The sequence below is a fragment of the Dendropsophus ebraccatus genome, chromosome 9 (assembly GCF_027789765.1).
Source record: "Dendropsophus ebraccatus isolate aDenEbr1 chromosome 9, aDenEbr1.pat, whole genome shotgun sequence".
In the NCBI taxonomy this organism is placed as follows: Eukaryota; Metazoa; Chordata; class Amphibia; order Anura; family Hylidae; genus Dendropsophus; species Dendropsophus ebraccatus.
In genome coordinates, this window is record NC_091462.1 from 103,190,799 (window position 1) to 103,211,163 (window position 20,365).

Consider the following 20,365-nt stretch of genomic DNA (forward strand, 5'->3'; position numbering starts at 1 on the left):
GACAAGGCTAAACTCGCACCCGCTCCATAAATCTATGTAATGAAATACAAGTGATACTGAAACAATATAAACCCCAGCGATAACATCACCGGTAATCTGTTACTAGAGCATCTGCACATTTATTACAAATGTATTAAAATGTCACTCTCCGACGTTCCTAATAACATGGCTCTATATTCTTGTTTTCTCCCCACAGAATACATGATGAAAAGGATTAGACAACCCCTTTAATCTGATTGTCCCCACTGTAATCAAATGATCGCTACGAATCTAGTTCCTGAGACTTTGCCTGCAGCGGCCACTACAGGAGGAATGTAGAATTACATGAAGCCATTCACTTTAAAGTAATACAAAACCGGTGGGGGATGCCGGAGATCCATAGGAGGATAACAGGGGAGCATGGACAGGTGAGCATAGGCTCTTTTTTTTTTTTCTATTAGTATAAAATTTTCTGCCATCTTGAACTGGGTTTGTTACGAACTTTGCAAAAAGTTCAGAACTTTTTGCAAAGGAAAGAGGACCTTGCAAAGGAAAGAGGGCTTACCATCTAAGAGGTACGGGGAGAGAGACAGAAGGTAAAGTGCTGCTGGTCAAAGTGTGGTGCAGAATTATTGTAGGTTGTAGCCTAGTTTGAAGAGTTGGGTTTTCAGGTTACTTTTGAATGACTTGATGGTGGATGAGAGCCAGATGTGTCGGGGTAGTGAGTTCCAGAGTATGGGGGAGGCTCGGGCAAAGTCTTGGAGGCGGTTGTGGGAGATACGAACAAGGGGGGAGCATAAAAGGAGGTCGTTGGAGGATCGTAGGATGCGTGAGCGGGATATCAGGTCAGAGATAATCGGAGGGGCAGGTTGTGGATGGCCTTGTACGTCATGGTCAGCAATATAAAATGAATACATTGTGCAATGGGGAGCCAGTGGAGGGATTGGAAGAGGGAAGAAGCAGAGGCAAAGTGAAAGAATAGGTGGATTAGTTGGGCAGCAGAGTAAAAGGGAACCTGTCCCCCCTATGTGCCGGGGTGAAGGCCGTCCGACCCCCGCTAGAGCCCCGGATACTTACCCCAAGTCCTGTTCCTGGAGCTGGTCCTGGGACGGAGATATCCCTGTCTGAAGCCCGGCACGTGCGCTGCTGAGATGAGTCCGACGCCCATAGAGAATGAATGGAGCCGTCATTCTCAATGGGCATCGGACTCATCTCAGCAGCGCGCGTGCCGGGCTTCAGACGGGGATAACTCTCCGCCCCGGGACCGGCTCCAGGAATGGGACTTGGCGAAATGGGGTAAGTATCCGGGGCTCTAGCGGGGGGTCGGACGGCCTTCACCCTGGCACGGGGGTGACAGGTTCCCTTTAAGGATATTCTGAAGGGGAGCAAAGGTCTTAGATGGAAGGCCAGAGAGGAGGATGATCTTGGTTTATCAAGTTTGGTTTGCTCATCTCTACTGAACATAGTATAGAAGTAAAGTCGTCATCCTGTACTTAGACTTGGTAAAAATAATTGATGATCAACTTTTATTATTTTAGAAATGACATATGGCAAACAGAGAATGTTTTCAAATATCATATGAATCGACAACTCTACTCCCACACTAAAAACTGCATGATATCACTTACTCCTATGTAAATACTTTGCCTACTAAAAGATGTCTGTTCGGTTTATAAGAAATGGAGAAGTATTATTTACATCATCTTCCGGGTATTCATGCTATTCATGCATCAGGTAGATCTGTATGAGCCCGGGTACCCATTGTACTTGCTGCTAAAGAATACTGGTTGTAGTGCAGCGGTTGTGGAAGGATAGGTTGACACACCGTTAAAATGACGGCAGTTTTTATTGGACAATATTATAAAATACCGGTTGTTATTTGTCTTTAAATGATGATCGTCCAATAAAAACGTCTGTCATTTTGATAGTCTAATATTGTTTGGATACTGTGAGTCTAGGCATGTCTAACATGTGCTGTATGAGACACACATAAACTAAGGTACATGATTGTGCAGGGATTAATATTCTCTGTGCTGCTGGGGGGAAACTATGTATGAGAAGTAGGTCACATGACCCTCCCCCACAGTCCCTAGAAAGTTCACAGGAAGAAGACCCAAGTTTAAGGGCCGTGTAAGACTACTTGATGAGTTGATGTGAGCGAGCGCCAATCTGCTACATTGGCTCCCATATACAGCAAGATAATCGTGCAGCAAGGGCTGTATAGTTAGCGATGTCCGTGCAGCCCTTGTAAAATTATAAAGTTATACATACCTGTCCCCGCTCCTATATGTCCTGCTAGTGACCAGCAGTGTCTGAGGTGATAGGCCTCTCAGCTAATCACAGGGGCAGTGCTGTGACCAGTGATCGGACATCAGGGAGCGCAGACAGGTATGTATAACTTTTTTTTCCAACAGTCATCAGCCGTCGGCAATGCATTGCTATTACACGCACCGATGTGCGCCCAGTAGCCGATGATTTTAGGTCCGGACCTAAAGACACGATCAGCCAATAATTGTTGTCTTTGTTACATGGAGTGATTATTGCAGATTACCGCTCAATGTAACAGGGCTCCAACCATCTCTTCCCAGAGGGCTGGAACAATGCAATCTAATCAGAGAAGGCTATTGATCAGAAAAAACAGTGACTACAAAGAGTGTCTGTCCCTTTGGAGGACTGTACACATCACTTATATTATTATTATTATTATTATTATTATTATTATTATTATTATTATTATTATTATTAATAATAATAATAATAATAATAATAATAATAATAATAATCTTCTGCTTGACTGAGTTAGTGCTAATGGTACATCCTGCAGATTACAAGTGATCATTGGGGATCTCAATAGCAAAATTTCTACTCTCAGCTTAGACTGAGTGCACACTACATTTATTGCAGTTAGTTTTTTCATCCTTTTTTTTTTGTTGCAAAAATCCCATGAAAAATGGATGTTTTTGTATTTTGATCCATTTTTTTAACCTTTTTTTTTATTTTTTTATAATGGAAGTCAATGGAGAAACGGATGCACACAAAGGCTATGTTCACACAACGTTTTTTTCAGCTCCGTTTAAAATGACGTCCGTTATTTTGAGTCTAGAATAACAGACGTCATTTAGCAGCCTGGCCTCCCCTTAGTGCAATGCCTGGTGATTGTACATTATTCTAGTTTGGGATTACTAATTGGCCTTTGGAGGCGGCTTAATTGTAAAGTCCATTGAATTTAATCGAAAAAACGGAGAAAGAACGGTGAGAAAAGAAAAACTGTTTGTGACCAACTAATAAAAAACGTCCGCTGTTTGCACAAGACGTCCGAAAATAATGATCATGTTCATTATTTTGCCGTCCGCGGCAAAAACGTCCGTTATTCAATACACAGTGCGCATTGAACGTCCATCTTCATTGCATTGCCATTGCAGTCAATTAAGTCGCGGCAAAAAACGAAGTTTTTTAAAATATGAAAATCGGACGCCTTTTCAATATTTTTTACGTTGTGTGAACATAGCCCTACACGCAAATACATCTGTTTTTTTATTTTTTTTATTTTATAAAAAAACGGACTGCAAAAAACACAGTGTAAACCCAGCCTTATCATAACTAAATAGGAAACCCCTTTAAATTTTTTTTGCTACCTAGAAATAGCCTACAGGTAGACCAGAGCATTGCTGGGGCCATAAACATCTCTATCTAACAGCCTCCGAATACTAATATTATAACGTCAGGCTGGAGCCCGGTTCTAAGTAGTTCTATTGATTGGGGAGAATTGCGCAGGTTAACAGGAGCTCGGTGTGATTTTACTCTCAGAGTTATAGCTATGATTTTCCAATAATGTCTATTCATCTTCATTAATGATGTGTTAACATGGTGCTGCCGGTGTTCAATATCGTTATGTATAAAAATATTGGAGCTGTTTAGAGCCTATTAAGTCGCCATATAAGCAGCTCATTAGAAAATACAATCAGGTAGTGAACGTGGGGGAGGGGTGGAGGGAAGAAATTAAGTGATTTAAACCCAATAGCTTCTCCTAATCTGCTAAATTAGGATATAATCAGAAATATACAGTATAAGGAGTCACATTGGGAACATGCCTATAGTGTCTGCAAAAAATGTCCCAAAAATCTATGTATAAAGCGATGTCATTAGACTCCATGGGTAAATAAAACATTAGAAGTAATTAGGGAAAAAAACAAGCACTAATGAGTTCAGGAAAGAGAAGAATACAAGAATCTTCTAGAAGGATGAGGACGCGTTCACATAGGTCTATTACAGAGGATTGCTATGGAAATGCAGAAATAAAGTATTCACAAAATCTATAATTTCCCTCCATTCCCACCACGGCCTTGTACACCTGTGTGGATGGATCTGTCAGCTGTATATCATGCTAGGGGCTGCAGACAAGAGCAGGAATAAAACTGATATCCGCCTCTTAGATGATAGATTTTTGCAGAGTTATAAAATCATGTTTTCCTTCTAAGCTCAATCATTAGAGCTGGAGCTTGTCTTCTTGTCTCTTTTCTTCCTTCTCTTCCCTGATTTGTATGATTGACATACAAGGTATGGATTCCCGCATTGTACTTAAATAATTTAGGGCTGGAAGGGGGGGGGAGGGGAAGCATGCATGCTGCAGCTTAGCCTATGACATCTATGACACTCTATCTTAGAAGTAATACATGATTTCATAACTTTTATGCAGTCATCAGCTTAGAAGCAGATATAATTAGTTTTATCTCCCTATCACATATCTGTCCATGTCTGCAGCTCTGAGCGCTATTTAGAGAGGAGAAATTAAACTGTTATTATAGGTGTCAGAAACAAATGATTAAAAAAAACCTATCAATCAACTATATAACTTAATAATATAGTGTTATCGTCAATAGTACTGGCCTCAGCATGGTTTTGCTGGGGGTGGAGGTGAGGAGGGCCTGCTAGTATACAGGGTGGGAGTACTGTGATGAAAAGCTAAAGGTCCAGAGCAGGAGAGGTTTTTAGGAGGCAGCAGAGAGCACTGTGTCAGACTGGAAAGAATACACCACTTCCTGCAGGACATACAGCAGCTGAAAAGTACTGGAGGACTATATATATATATATATATATATATATATATATATATATATATATATATATAATTGTTGTTGTTGTTATTATTATTTTATTTTTTTTTACTTTGTTCCCATTACTGACTTGTTATCTTCATTCTGCAGGTCAATAAGATAGCAGAGATGTCTTAGTTTTATAGTTTATATTATTTTTTTACAACTATTAAGAGAAATTGAACCTTTTTATATTATCTATAGTGTTTACCATGCTGGATCAGTAAAAGTATATTTTCACATACAGTCATACCAATATCTCTCTCCAGAATTTGGCCAGTGATGTAATGTATCTGTAATCCCACCGTGGGCGGCCGGAGTCCTGGGCTTTGTGAAGCCTGGAGGACGTGTAATAGAATGTGTTGCACGTCCGTCCTCTCTTAGCAGTAACAGTAAACTCTGACCTTCTGCTTTCTCTGTAGCTATTCTATTAGCTGGGGTTGGAAAGGTGTGCAACATAGATAACACATAGGAACAGACAGGCCAAGTGTGTAGCATCCTGACCCGGGAGTCACAATTACCCCCCAGAAGTCAGTAGCTTATACCACTCACATAGTGTTCTAGAAGGTTCTGTACATTGCACATTATCTATCTGTGCATTATAATCATTCATAGGGCTCAGCTCTCTATGCACTTCCTGATGAGCCCAGAAGGGGGCGCTCTCCTTCTGGATATAGAATTATTCTCTATATGATATACAATTTTTTTGATTGACTAATAAATTTATTATCAGTGGCACAATATGCTTTATGGCAGAACACAATATATTCTATGACCGGGGTCAGGTACCCTCCTATAGAGCCATCCTGCGCTGACTAGGTGTTACCTCTGTGTGAAGAGTCAAAGAGGCATGACCACTAAAGTGATGGTGAAAGGAGGTGGGGAAGGGCACCGCTCGCTATAAGGTCTCCCCACTGGGTAATCTACATACGAATATACAGTACTGGGGGGAGGGAATGGCACCCTGCTCAGTATAGGGTTGTGCGGCATCACTTGACCAGGGGATCAGGTACTGCTGGGCTCAGACAGCTCTGCAGTTACTGACACAAACAGCAGCAGAGGGGGGCTGGAGATCAACAGATGTGAATATACTCATAAAAAAACTATATATTTATTTTAATAAAGTTATTTTACAAAGTAATATAATTATATTTAGTTATTAATGCAATGTATTAGCAATATGATTTTTTTTTCAGTCTCCGGAGTACCCCTTTAAGAAGGAAAAGAGAGAGAAGAGAAGGAAGGGAAAGGGAGAAAAGGGAGGTAAGAAAAGAAGGAGAGATGGATGGAGGGAAGGAAGGAAGGAGACATAAAATATATAGACAGATATATAGATAGATAATTGATAGGTAGATAGATAGATAGATAGATAGATAGATAGGAGATAGATAGATAGATAGATAGATAGATAGATAGATAGATAGGAGATAGATAGATAGATAGATAGATAGATAGATAGATAGATAGGAGATAGATAGATAGATAGATAGATAGATAGATAGATAGATAGATAGGAGATAGGAGATAGTTAGATGATAGATAGATAGATAGATCAATAGATAGAGAGATGATAGATAGATAGATAGATAGATAGATAGATAGATAGATAGATAGATAATTGATAGGTAGATAGGAGATAGATAGATAGATAGATAGATAGATAGATAGGAGATAGATAGATAGATAGATAGATAGATAGGAGATATATAGATAGATAGATAGGAGATAGATAGATAGATAGATAGGAGATAGATAGATAGATAGATAGATAGATAGGAGATAGATAGATAGATAGATAGATGATAGATAGATAATAGATAGATAGATAAATAGGAGTAATGGTGCGTTTACACGTAAAGATTATCGTGCGAATTTGCGCGATAACGATCGAATTTGAACGATAATCGTACGTGTAAACGCAGCGAACAATCAAACGCCGAACGAGAAATCGTTAATTTTGATCTTTCAACATGTTCTCAAATCGTTGTTGATCGTTCGGAAAAAATTCGAAGATCGCTCCGTGTAAACAGTCGTCACAAAAGTCCGGCCGCCCGCAGCCCGGCCCCCCGCTCATCTGCAGCCCCCTGTGCCGGCTCGATCGCAACCCCGGCCGATCAGCACCCCTCGCCGCCCCGATCGCCACCCCCGTCGCTCCAATCGCCACCCCCGCCGCTCCGATAGCCCCCGCCGCCATGGCCACAACTTACCTGCTCAGCGTAGCAGTGTTCGAAATTCCCGGCTCCCCTCTTCAGTGCATCGATTGGCTGAAGAGGAGCACTGATTGGCTGGAGAGGAGCTGTTTGAAATTCCCGGCTCCCCTCTTCAGCCAATCAATGCACAAAAGAGGGGAGCCGGGAATTTCGAACACCCGCTACGCCGAGCAGGTAAGGTATGCTCGTGGCCGGGGCGGCGGGGGCGACCGGAGCGGCGGGGGTGGCGATCGGAGCGGCGGGGGTGGCGATCGGGGCGGCGGGGTTGTGATCGGGCCAACGGCGTTGGCGATCGAGCCGGCGGGGGGGGGCTGTAGGATGCTTGGCCGGGCTGCGGATGAGCAGGGGCTGGGCTGCGGGGGCGGGGGGCCAGGCTGCAGGCGGGCCGGGCTGCGGGCGGGCGATCTTAAAACGATCTTAAAACGATTTTTCCGTACTATATATCGTACTGTCTAAACGCTGATCGTTATTTAAAAAAAAAAAAAATGTCACTCCGACATTGTTAATCGTGCGATCGGGCCAATTATTGTCCCATGTAAACGTAGCATTAGATAGCTGGCTAGATAGATAGATAGGAGATAGATAGATAGATAGATAGATAGATAGATAGATAGATAGATAGGAGATAGATAGATAGATAGATAGGAGATAGATAGATAGATAGATAGATAGATAGATAGATAGATAGGAGATAGATAGATAGGAGATAGATAGATTAGATAGATAGATAGATAGATAGATAGGAGATAGATAGATAGATAGATAGATAGATAGGAGATAGATAGATAGATAGATAGATAGATAGGAGATAGATAGATAGATAGATAGATAGATAGATAGATAGATAGATAGGAGATAGATAGATAGGAGATAGATAGATAGATAGATAGATAGATAGATAGGAGATAGATAGATAGGAGATAGATAGATAGATAGATAGATAGATAGGAGATAGATAGATAGATAGATAGATAGATAGATAGATAGATAGGAGATAGATAGATAGATAGATAGGAGATAGATAGATAGATAGATAGATAGATAGATAGATAGATAGATAGGAGATAGATAGATAGGAGATAGATAGATAGATAGATAGATAGGAGATAGATAGATAGATAGATAGATAGGAGATAGATAGATAGATAGATAGATAGATAGATAGATAGATAGATAGATAGATAGATAGGAGATAGATAGATAGGAGATAGATAGGAGATAGATAGATAGATAGATAGATAGATAGATAGATAGGAGATAGATAGATAGATAGATAGATAGATAGATGGATAGATAGATAGATAGGAGATAGATAGATAGGAGATAATATATAGGTAGATGAACCTTGGGGGTAAATAAAGGTGGAAGATTCCTCACAACTACTCTGGCGGCAGTGAAGAAAGATGTCCCTGTGATACTGGAGTTCTGTAGATCTGGCAGCACATCATGTAGTCACACATAGTCCTGCAACTACTGCGCAACTTTTCCATTACTTCCTCGGATATACAGGCGCCTAGAAGTCCCATCATTACGTGATATCGCTTCCAACACGTCTCTTTGTTTTTCAGCCCCCCCCCCCCCCTAAAAAAAATCTACAAGTTAACATAAAACCTAACAAACAAGCCATACTGAAGGCCGATGTACTGTACCCATCTGCTCCGGCACATCAACAACCCGGGAAAAAAAGAAAAAAATGACAGAAAAAGGAGTGACGTTAATCACTTGTGATACCAGAGAGAGTGGAAATGTAATTGATAAAGATGAGTTAACAGTAAAAGATATGAAAGCCACACGAAAATGGTAGATGAAAGCGGACAGGGAGAGGCAGCGAAATCAGAAGATAATGTGACTTTGGCAGAATGGGAGTGCAGATAAGTAAAAGTGCTTGTGATCAGCCAGGATGTAAGGAGAGGATCTGTCTGAATTACATACAAGCTCATGTCATCCCGCCACGAACGCCGAAAAAAAAAGATGCCAAATAAAGCCCAAGTTTAGAATTCCAATTTAGAAAATGTTAATAGGGAGAGTGATTTGAAGGCTTTTTAAATGTTTTGACACTGAAACTCACCAGGGGGGTATAATAAGCTCTGACAGAGCTGTTTTCTATGGTAATGCACTTTACTGACTGAAATGTTGTTTACTGTAAAAATGTCTGTTTATGCAAATAATGTTGCCAGCACCCCGGCGCCGGAGAGCGCACACATCCATTTATCCCATTTTTAACATTACAAAAAAAAAAAAAATTACAAAAAAATTGCCCATCTTTTAATTTGAGTCTGAACTTAAAACCGGCAGATCCTTAGCGAACGGTATTGACGGCTTTCATCTGCCAACTTCCATATTTTATCGTTGAATCGGCATGACGTGGAGGCAAAGCGCCTGGCAGTTCGTCTGCTATAAATTTAGCCCGGTGTTTGGAAGTGTTTTGGCACTGTCTGCTCTCTAAATGTTTGTGCGGTGAGAAAGCAAAAGTTAAATAGGTTACAGTTTTTTCCCCCTTGTTATTAAATGTGTTAAATAGTTCAAAAACTTCACAAAAAAAACACATAATTTTTTTTTTCTTAGGGGGGGGGGGTGGTATAAAAATATAATTTATATACAGGTAAAGAGGTATCATAAAAAATATAAATCAAATCACTAAATCACAAGTCAAATGAAATTCATCTCATCCTCTACTGCTACGGCTGTCATAGGAGTTGTCAGCAAGCTTAAAGTGGACCTGTAGTCAACCACAAAAATGAGATAATACGTTTAATAAATAGCGTAGGGTGCCCTGATCATGCACCTTCTCACAGTTTCTTGATATGCCCCTCTACTCCTGGGATATGTGGGTTTATATTCCTGACAATTTAGTTAATAGACAGATGGGCGTAAACTTGTTTCTTTCTTTTTTTTTTTGTTTTTTTTTAATAAAGAAGATGAATATCAGGTGATTGGTGTGATTATACAGTCAAAGGCGTATGTATCAGGTGTAAATCACTTTAATTGTAAAACATTCCTACCCCCTACTGTATAATCTCGCCCATCACCTGATATTCACTTTTGTTATCAGAATTTAGTTCACTCCCCTCTGACTTTTAAGTAAATTAAATGAAAGAGTGTTTTAAATTTTTTTTTTTTTAAAAGGTGTGTAATCAGGGCATCCTAAGCTATTTTACTATATTAACATTAACTTTTTGGGAGTTTTGTTACAGGTCCACGTTAAGGCTATGTTCACACACTGTCAAAATGAGGAAGGCCAGTATCATTGAACAACAGCCGTTATCTTCCTTTAAATGGTGGCTACTTAAAGGGAACCTGTCACCCGGGAAGCGGGCGCAGAGCCCGCCCGACCTTCCGGTGCAGCCCCGGATACTTACCCTTTCCGGCAAGTCCGGCTCCTGGACACGGTCCTGGGCCGAAGATACCCTTGTCGGAAGAGGTGCGCGCGCGCTGCAGAGATGAGTCCGATGCCTATAGAGAATGACGGCTCCATTCATTCTCTATGGGCATCAGACTCATCTCTGGTAATTAGCGTACAGCGCACGCTCAGCTTCGGCGCCATGACTGGGTCCAGGAGCGGGACTTGCAGGAAAGGATAAGTATCCGAGGCTGCACTGGGGTGGTCGGGTGTTCTCTGAGCCCGCGTCCCGGGTGACAGGTTCCTTTTAATAAAAACACCCATCATTTTGACGTTGCGTGAACATAGCCTAATGGGGTACACTGACCCTGACATCAGGTAAAATAATAAGGCTACATTCCTGCAACGTCTTTTTTTTTTTTTACCTGAAGCCGCCAAAAAAGAAAACATGGGAACATAGCCTAAACATGCTGTAGAAGCATATAGCTTTGCTTACCTGTCTGCCTCAGTTCTGGAACCACCGAAGTTGCTCATTGTTATAATTCCCAGAATGCATTGCTTTCCCTCAGCACTTCATCACAGTCCTGTAATTTGTTTTTTGCTTGATATTTTATGTTAAAATAAAGAGTAAGTCTGGGTTCACACTGCATTTTTGCAATCCGTTTTTTAATCCATTTATGCAAAAAGACGAATGAAAAAATGGATGCCTTTGTGTGCCTTCCAGTGTAAGGCTATGTTCATACTACGTAAAACAACGGCCGTAGTTTCCACCGCAAAACTACGGCCGTTGTTTTGAGGAAGATACGATATAGCAATTCGTACTTCGAACTACGGTCGTACAATGCACACAGCATATAAGACTACAGCCATAGTTCATATGGACCCGTGAAAAATGAACACGTCAGTAATGCTACAACTACGGCCGTGAATTTCAATGCGGCCGCACACGTAAAATTTATTTCGGCCAAATTAAACTTGATTTTAATGCAAAAAAATTACTGAGTGGTTTATTGAGCTAGTATTATTTCAATTAAACAGTATTTCAATTAAATGACATGTTTCAGCCCGATTAAAAACATGCTAGGAGGCAATATTAAACAACCGCAAAATTAAACGACCGCAAAATTCCGACTCGTGAAAACAACAGCCATTGTTTTACGTAGTGTGAACATAGCCTTAAAGAAAGAAAAAAAGGATTAAAATGCAGCATTTTTTTTTTTTTTAGCAAACACAAAAAAATGGCTGACCATGTTTTTATGTACGCTAAAAAATTGATTTGTTTTGATCTTTGCTCTGTTCTTATATATATATATATATATATATATATATATATATACATAATGGATGCCAATGGAAAAATGGATGCAAACAACAAATGCATCTGTTGTTCATTAGTTTTTTTTATCTATTCTTTTGCATAAAACAGATGAAAAAATCGACTATAAAAATGCACACAAAAAAAAAATCGACTATAAAAATGCACACAAAAACAAACAAACAAAAAATCTTACAGCATTTTCCGAAAGGAAAAAAAAATTTCTATCAGTTAAAGGCAGAGGAAAAAATGAGAAAAAAAATTGCTTACATCCTCAAAGGGTTAAAGGTAGGAGCAGCCAAAAATTACACCAGCGTGCAGCAAGGTTTTCCAAATAAATGTTAATTTCTGTGCTGTTTACCTGCAAATCCATGTGACCATTCAAGTGTACCTAAACTCTCCGAGAACTTCTGATACGTTCTAGTCTTGGAAAGTTGAGTAAACTGATTACAGACCAAGTAAAAGTCTTATAACTTTCACTGTGTCTGTACACCCCGAGCTTTATGAGGAAAGAGGCCGAAACCAAGGGGCACAGTGATCAGGTGGGGGTCTTTGAAGATTGCATGTTTTAACATGTTTCTTAAAGGGATTAGGGATTATGCAGAGTTGGAAAAACATGACAACTTTCTTCCAGAGACAGCACCACTCTTGTCTCCAGGTCAGGTGTGGTTTGCAATTAGGCTCCAAGTTGCCTAAACTGGGGAAAAGAGTGGTACTGTTGCTGGAAGAAAGTGGCCATGTTTTTGTAGCACTGGATAACCCCCTAACCCCTTTAACTTTTGACATGTCTGAACATGTCAAGAGTTTAAACAAATAACAGTACGGCTTTAAAGCTGACCAGAGAACCCGCTGATATGCCCCATAAGCTGATTACCTAAGCTGCACATCACCGTTCTGAAATTTGTCCAACTCCCCCCCATTGCCGAGTAATAGCCTAATTGCCCTTATTTAAATCATGTGCTTTAGAGCATTTGGGGCGTGTCCCATTTGCCCCCAGCACCACTGTGTGCCGCCTGGCCCACCCCCTCCTGTGGCACCCAGCCGGCCCAGTTCACCGCCCCCCGTACCGTCCACTATGCATATCTGTGCCTTAACTTTGCACCACCCCTCCGTCCTTCCTCCCCACCCTCTTCATCATTAAGAATGCTCCAGGCAGATTGTATCCTATTCCCCGCCTGTGGCAGCCCGGCACATGGGCTGGATCGTTAAGGCAATGTGCAATGTTCAGCATGAAGAAAATGTTCTAGTGGCATTCCTAATGATGAGGAGGGTGGGGAGGAGGGACGGAGGGGTGGTGCAAAGTTAGGGCACAGATACTCCCGTTTGGCACGGGCTGCAAGTTTAAAAGTTGTTTTTTAGGACAATAACTGCATCACCTGCCAAACGGACCCCAGGACAGATCTTGGATTAAAAGCAGCTATTCGAAGGTACAAGTGGTTTTGGGGGGGGGGGGGGGGGGGGGGGGGGCGGGGTCAGATTGTGGGTACAGAGTCGCTTTAATACTTCTAAGACTACCATTCAGGTACTGTACTCTCGTTTCCCCCATGTAGATATTTCTGATACCACCATGTACTGTAGATGTTTCTGATACCACCATGTACTGTAGATGTTTCTAATGCCACCTTGTAAATGTTTCTGATACGAGCATGTAGATATTTCTGATACCACCATGTAGATATTTCTGATACCACCATGTACTGTAGATGTTTCTGATACCACCATGTAGATGTTTCTGATGCCACCATGTAGATGTTTCTGATACCACCATGTACTGTAGATGTTTCTGATACCACCATGTAGATATTTCTGATACCACCATGTACTGTAGATATTTCTGATCCCACCATGTAGATACTTCTCATACCACCATGTAGATATTTCTGATACCACCATGTAGATATTTCTCATACCACCATGTAGATATTTCTGATACCACCATGTAGATGTTTCTGATACCACCATGTACTGTAGATGTTTCTGATACCACCATGTACTGTAGATGTTTCTGATACCACTATGTACTGTAGATGTTTCTGATACCACCATGTACTGTAGATGTTTCTGATACCACCATGTACTGTAGATGTTTCTGATACCACCATATACTGTAGATGTTTCTGATACCACCATGTACTGTAGATGTTTCTGATGCGACCATGTAGATATTTCTGATACCACCATGTAGATGTTTCTGATACCACCATGTACTGTAGATGTTTCTGATACCACCATATACTGTAGATGTTTCTGATGCCACCATGTAGATATTTCTGATACCACCATGTAGATGTTTCTGATGCCACCATGTAGATGTTTCTGATACCACCATGTACTGTAGATGTTTCTGATACCACCATGTACTGTAGATGTTTCTGATACCACCATGTACTGTAGATGTTTCTGATACCACCATGTACTGTAGATGTTTCTGATACCACCATGTACTGTAGATGTTTCTGATACCACCATGTACTGTAGATGTTTCTGATACCACCATGTAGATATTTCTAGTGCCGCCATGTAGATATTTCTGATACCACCATGTAGATATTTCTGATACCACCATGTAGATATTTCTGATACCACCATGTAGATATTTCTGATACCACCATGTAGATATTTCTGATCCCACCATGTAGATATTTCTGATACCACCAAGTAGATATTTCTAGTGCCGCCATGTAGATATTTCTGATACCACCATGTAGATATTTCTAATACCACCATGTAGACAGTCTTGATCCTTTGTGGAGACATGGTTGTGTTCCTTGACCTGGTCAGTTTTTTTATATTTTTTTTATATTTATTCTGGAAAAATAACAGTTAGAAAAGCAAATAATTGAACAAATCTTAACACAAATGCTGCTTTCCTGGAAATTATATCGTATAAACCCCAGTGCGTTTAATTACATTCCTGCATCATTCCATTTACTCATCTCAACCAATTCCCCATAGAGATGATTCCTGCTGATCAACAAAAAACTTTCCCTTTGTTTCATTGCAGAGGGAACAAAGAGCCCCAGGACTCCCAATGGTAAGACTTTGAGGGCTATACATGCTGAGAAGAGTGTAATAGAACTGTTATTAGAGAGCCGGTGTGTAAGGTTTTAAAGTGGACCCCAATGATATCTTTCTTCTACCCCATCAATAGCTCTTGTCATCCTTTCCAACTTTCCCTATTAATTCATTTACCTTCAACCCACTGTTCTTTTTGTACATCTCCTGTTCTAACCCCTTTAGATCTTATCTCTGCGGATCTGTTCAGCCACTGCTCGTCGTCAGGGTCTTTCTGTCTCCAGTTCTGTATTGTGCTGGATATGGTTTCTGTCCTACAGTAATACTGGGAAGGAAGGGTTTCCTCTTAATGGATGGCAACAAAGCTAAGCTCTGTATGTAACTAGGAGATCAGTGCTCATTTACAGCTTGACTCGGACTGTCTAATACGGCCTTAGGCTATGTTCACGCATTGTAATGAATTCAGAAACCTACGGCCATAGTGGTCATTAAACACAATTCATTGATTTCTATTGATATTACAGTGCATCAACTATGGCCGTTATTCACTGCTGCCGTACAATATAATGATCATGTCTAAGGCCAATAGTACGTGAACAACGGGCATAGAAAATAGACTGTTCACATACTGTGTGGCCGTTCTGCCGGCCGTAGTGAAAATGAAAGTCAATGGTTAATTGATTTTCATTCACACCCATATGGCTAGCAGATTCTATGGGTGGAAAGTAATGTTCCTAAGGCGGATAATGCAATATGGGCCTGGAGGAACATGTAATACAATAACCATTGTTTGATACTCGAACCAACGGCCAATGTATTACACTGTGTGAACATAGCCTTAAAGGGGAACTATCAGCAGTTTAGCCGAATGTAACCTGCTGATGACCCCCTATAGCGCTGAGAAAACTAAGGAGAAATGTATGTGGCTTACCTTCCTCCTCTGTGCCGGACCTGCGCTGTTAGTCGGGGTAAATTCATCTCCGGAGCACCCTTAGGAGCACTGCCACGTCATTCAGCCCAGCCCTTCTAATAATAATCAATGGATGGGGATGATGCGGCAGTGCTCCTAAGGGTGCTCCAGAGCGGAATTTACCCCGACTAACAGCGCGGGATCAGCGCCGAGAAAGAAGGTAAGAGACATACCTTTCTCCTCATTGTCCCTGGCGCTATAGGGGGCTATCAGCAGATTAGATTTGTCTATCCTACTAATAGTTCCCCTTTAACGTGTAAGTGTCTTATGTATGCTATCAATTTTAATTTCGCAGCTCTAGCCGTCCATTTAGTACCTCATTGCGCTGCTCATGCTTCTGCATGTCACTCTGAGCTGGTAGGCGGGCCTTAGATCAGTTAGTTTACTCATATGCAGCAATATACAGAGGTGTTCCAAGCTACTGGCCAATCAGCATTCATCTTCACTGAGCTAGTCTGTGCAGAGCAGAGGGCCAACTGACATCACTTCCTGCATTTGGTCTCTGTTTTTCTGTTACTAAAGACAAAATTGCCTTAGTGATGGAGCCTCAACTGCAGTTTTCCAGTAAGTGAGACACCTAGTGGCCGAATGTAAAGCATTTTATTACATAAGGATTTTTTTTTTAAGGATTTTTTTTTTCTCACAGAAGGCACAGCGAGAAAACCCAAGCTCATTTAGGATCCTTTAAAACATGATGCCAGATATTCCAGTTCGGATGGTCTAACCATCATTGTGGCAGGTTATCTATGCCACCGAAAAATCCAGATTCATCAAAAGATTCATTTCTCATTTGATTCTTATAATTGAATTAGTTATTGAAACTAATAATAGACTTTTTTTTCCCCAGCCAGATCCAGGAGAAAATAATATGCTAAACACTACAAGAAATCATAATCTCGAGATTGAACTTAATTTATTCTCTTATTATATTTCTTAAACTAAACTTGAGTAATAGTTATGGAAATGGTGTAACTATATAAAGGACTAAATAATTCTATGAATATTAATTACAGAAATCATGTCACTTAATGGTTACACAGGTTTTCGTCATTCCGTTATTATTCTTTTCATTCCAGCCTTATCCCTAGGGAAACATATTGGAGACGGCCATTTAGATATTAAAAACCAAAGTCCACCTTTGAAACCAATAAAAAAAAAATGAAACTATTCATGCGGTCTCACTTTGAAAATGGTTCATCATTTTGTGCATACAGCTCCAATGCAGAGGTAACCGGTCTACTTGTTCTTGTGTGTATCATCTGTGCTGCTTTGGTGTGGTGTGGAAACATTCAAAGGAGTCTAAGACATGGTCCTCTGCTGCCACCAATGGTTGTATCAGGAACTGCAGGGTTGCTCAAGCTCTGGTCCTAGCACAGTTACATATTTTTGCACCACTGAATGCAGGTACTGAGCCTCTCCTGATGTCTATTTAGTACATGTTAGCATTAGATTAGACATTACATATAGGGAAGCTGTCTGTGTCACTAGTGCTGTAGGCTTCCCTGATGTCTATATAATACATGTTAGCATTAGAATAGATATTACACTTGGGGAAGCTGTCTGTGTCACTAGTGCTATAGCTTTCCTGATATCTATATAATACATGTTAGCATTAGAATAGATATTACACTTGGGGAAGCTGTCTGTGTCACTAGTGCTATAGCTTTCCTGATGTCTATATAATACATGTTAGCATTAGAATAGATATTATACATAGGGAAGCTGTCTGTGTCACTAGTGCTATAGCTTTCCTGATGTCTATATAATACATGTTAGCATTAGAATAGATATTACACTTGGGGAAGCTGTTTGTGTCACTAGTGCTATAGCTTTCCTGATGTCTATATAATACATGTTAGCATTAGAATAGATATTACACTTGGGGAAGCTGTTTGTGTCACTAGTGCTATAGCTTTCCTGATGTCTATATAATACATGTTAGCATTAAAATAGACGTTACACAAAGGGAAGCTGTCTGTGTCACTAGTTCAGTAGCCTCATCTTATATCTATATAATACATGTTAGCATTAGGGCAGGGCAGGCAGAGTACACTCATAGTTATAGGCACAGGGCAGGCAAAGTACACTCACAATTATAGGCACAGGGCAGAGCAGGCAACGGACAAAAGAATGATTAAAAAGCAAACAGAAGCAGATACTAGCACACCTGTGCAGATCACTATAATTATTCAAGCTTATTGCTTAGGAACAGATTGCAGGACGGAGTTTCTTTAAATTGGTCAAACAGAGTGGAAATTGTTGGGAGAATGCAGCAGAATGGGGCATGTACCTTTACCACTCACAGATGCATTATTCAATAAATGTTTAATATTTTCGACTCATTTGCCTTAATTCTCCTCATCTACTTTAATGTCAAATACATGCAGAAATATAGAATATTTTGAGGGGTTCACAAACTTTTAAGCCCTCTTTCTCTCACCCCATATAGCTAGAGCTTTACCTTTTCTTACACATGCCCCAATATCATCACACGGCCACATTAAACAACCAATGTGACCTGCTCGGTGCCTGACAAAAGATGAAATATCCATCTGAATACATGATTCAATGATAAAATAGCTAATGCATTAGTCAATACATGAGCGGAATTAGGCCTTGACCTCTTGTTCTTATGCTGCTGGTAACCATATGAAACAGCTTCTGCTGCAGATCCAGATGCAATGCCGTCCTAACCCCCTATGATAGATTCCCACATGAAGCATTTGCACTTACATTTAAATTATTATTGCGGCCCATCAATCAAGCCAACGGGATGAATAATGAGGAGTTAATATTGACATCCTTGTGCAGCTGTAAGTGGTTAGAGGAGGAAGCAATGGAGTAGTATACATCAACCCTGTATATTATTGGTAATCACCCGGCTTTCACTGCAGACATCAGAAGGCTTGACCTGCCTTGTTTGTGTCTGCAGTTCACATCCCCAATGATAATCAATGAGGAGACCTATAAATAAACCTTAAAGTAGACAATACGTCAGGACAAGATGGACAGCTTTAGCTGTGTTTGCTTTTGGCTTCTAAATCATAGCCAAAAATGTAAATGAGCGACCTCAAGTGGGATAGGAATCAATTCAGCATGGAGTGGAAGAAGACGGATCATTCCAATACCCCTGAAGAACAATAAAAGAGTCGGAAAGTGCTGAAATACAAACTATTGTCCTACCACAACGATATGTTGACTGGCATTGGATCAGTGCTTAAGGGCCCTATTCCACCGGACGATTATCGTTCAGATTATCGTTAAATCGTTCGAATCTAAACTATAATCGTTCAGTTGAAATGCAGTTAACGATTAACGACCGAACGAGAAATTGTTGATCGCTTGATAAGACCTGGACCTATTTTTATCGTTGCTCGTTCGCAAAACGTTCGCAAATCGTTCGCATTGAATAAGACATCGTTCGGTTGCTCACAGTAGATACGAACGCAACAGCAAAGAAATAGCAAAGAAAAAACGATCGCAAATATGATCATAAGTAACGATTATCGTTCCATGGAAATGAGTGAACGTTTTCAGGTCTTTCGCAATAGCGGTCGTTTGAGATCGTTAATCGTTAACGATTATGCAAACGATAATCGTCCGGTGGAATAGGGCCCTAAGTGTCCTTGTCATTTAATCTGTAAGTACCCAGGCCCTACCCGAGGTGCTGACAGTGTGTTGTATCTGGCAGTCCTTTTGTGAGCATGTAGAGAAGAGTCAAAGAGGAGTTGTGGCTAAGCGTTTGTGCTGCACTCTGGCATGCCTCACAACTTCTTCCTCCTCCTTGTTCTTCATGAATAAGGAAACAAAAGGAGAGAGGGGCGCTTCCTGGGGCAATAACGTGGTGGGCTAGTGTGTCTATTCCAGTGGAAGATGGACGCACTCACCTTTTGGAGTTGTGCAAATGAAAGGCACAACTCTACTGTAGGTATATGATGTCACTCAGACAGGGACCGCAGCTATCCCTCGGGTTGCAGCCACCGAAAGTGGGTAGAAACATGCAGAGTTGTATCTCAGAAGAGATCCCAAGAACCAAGAAGGAACCCGTAGGAGGGTCAGCGCAGGTCAACGTCCAGGAGACCAGCAAAATCACAGTAGGAGCATCACAGAGAGATGTGACTCAATTGTTCTGTTTAATAGCGCAACACGTTTCGCTCTGTCTATTGAATCACAGACCTTTATCAAGATGCTTGAGGTTTGTGATTCAATAGACAGACCGAAACTTGTTGCGCTATTAAACAGAACAATCGAGCCACATCTCTCTGTGTTGCTCCTACTGTGATTTTGCTGGTCTCCTGGACGTTGACCTGCGCTGACCCTCCTATGGGTTCCTCCTTGGTTCCTGTGATCTCTTCTGAGATACAACTCTGCATTCTTCAAGAATAGTCTATTATGCCCGTCCTCCTGTTCGCTCATGCTGTTAGCCAGTGTCTCTGAGGGTTT

General features: G+C 40.9%; 1 long non-coding RNA gene across 1 annotated transcript; it reads left to right on the forward strand.

The window, feature by feature from the left end:
- The first annotated feature begins 200 nt into the window (after window positions 1-200).
- LOC138800599 (uncharacterized) lies at window positions 201-17,071 on the forward strand. The gene is made up of 3 exons (XR_011364483.1): window positions 201-407; window positions 14,942-14,971; window positions 16,999-17,071. It is a non-coding gene; the product is annotated as an uncharacterized lncRNA (long non-coding RNA).
- Window positions 17,072-20,365: the final 3,294 nt, after the last annotated feature.